We start from the raw sequence: 1,819 nt of genomic DNA, 5'->3' as shown, positions 1-1,819 counted from the left end.
TATATATATATATATATATATATGATTAATTCAAAGAGATTAACAAGAACAAGAGCGGAAGCAATACCTGAATCCATGAGAATCTGAATTAGGGTTGTTTGATCTTCTAATCTAGATGGCCTCTCTCTTAGATTTCTCTCTAGATGGGGGTGAAGAGAATAAGAATGTTAATCCTATATTAGGGACCATGACCCCTTATTTATAGATATTATACTTTTATAATTTGGCCCCTCATTAAATTATAATTACAACCTGGTATCTGCACAATTAGCCCATGATTTAATTAAATACCCATTGACCCAAATTAACTTAATTGATCACTTTAAGTGAGTCAACTTTACAGATAGCATTATACACTAATATAACATATATGCCCACAAATAGATTTAATTCAACAGAATTCTCTATAGGTGGAAAAAAATTCTTCATGATGTGATAGCCAAATCCCATTATTTATTGAATATATTATTGAATTTGAGATTGAATAGATAATTGAATCTATTAGAATTCCCATTGATAATTGGGTCACCTAATTTTATTAGAGTTCCTCCTTGATGGAAAAAAACTATATATATATAGCCTAGGCTTGTCAAAACCAAAACTAGTTCGCATCAACTTTAGAGCAAGTGCAGCAAGCTCCCAGTTGGGAGTCCTAGTCAACATGCTCTCAAGAGCTCTCAAGCATTTTAGAATAAAAAATTAACAAATTAAGTCTTGCACTAGTAGAAAAACGATCAACCTAGACGGAAATTTCCGTCTAGGTTGATTCAAATTCCGTCTAGGTTAGATCAACTAGACGGAATTCCGTCTAGTTTGGATGGTTTATTTTTCTTCCGTCTAGATTGAAGCAAACTAGACGGAATTCCGTCAAGGTTGATCAATCTAGACGGAAGACAACCTAGACGGAATAAGAATTCCGTCTAGTTTGATAGACCAGACGGAATTCTGTCTGGTCTGTCAAACTAGACGAAAATTCCGTCTAGTTTGACAGACCAGACGGAATTCCGTCTGGTCTATCAAACTAGACGGAATTTCCGTCTAGGTTGGTTTTTTACAACCTAGACGGAACTCCGTCTAGGAAGATTCAACCTAGACGGAATTCCGTCTAGATTCCTTGCCCATTATTTCCAAAAAAAAAATTAATTAATTTTTATATTTTTCCTGACAATTACATTATATATTGAAATATCAATCCAGAAAATTGTCTAGTACAAGGAGCCATATTCCAACATCCAATTATAACAATAATCATTAACAATTCATTCAATAAACATACTTATAATAAACAAATCAAACCTTGTTCACACACACTGATAGTTCTCTTGTCAGATTTATCTGATGTTCTTATAAGATTGTCCCTTAGATTTAACTATACGACATTTGGATAGTGTGTAATGAAGAGAATCTGATTAGTCGGTAGGTATATCTTCTAAAATATTTAGTTGATGATGTTGAGAGGAAATCATCACTTGGTTTAGACCTAAGTGTATCTTATTTTCCTCCTTTTGAAGGAGATGATTAATCTCTAGATCATTGATGTAGACATAAGATACTACAGGTGCTCATTATTGAATGAGTTGATTTGATAACGACTCGCCGAGAACTCTAAGTTGGTAATAATACTTAAAACTGTCAATAGAATTCTGTGATAGTAGTACATGTAATCTCTTGACTGAGGCATGAGTGAATATCTTATTATTCAGTAAGATTATTTACTTTTAACCCTTTAACACAGTTTATGAATTGCGGTTGCATAACGGTTCTGTGGGTACACATCCCGAAGACATAGTGAATATTGAGATGCAAGAGGGATTATCTC

This window comes from Asparagus officinalis, chromosome 5 (assembly GCF_001876935.1).
Source record: "Asparagus officinalis chromosome 5, Aspof.V1, whole genome shotgun sequence".
NCBI classification, from domain to species: domain Eukaryota; kingdom Viridiplantae; phylum Streptophyta; class Magnoliopsida; order Asparagales; family Asparagaceae; genus Asparagus; species Asparagus officinalis.
This window is presented reverse-complemented; position numbering follows the sequence as displayed.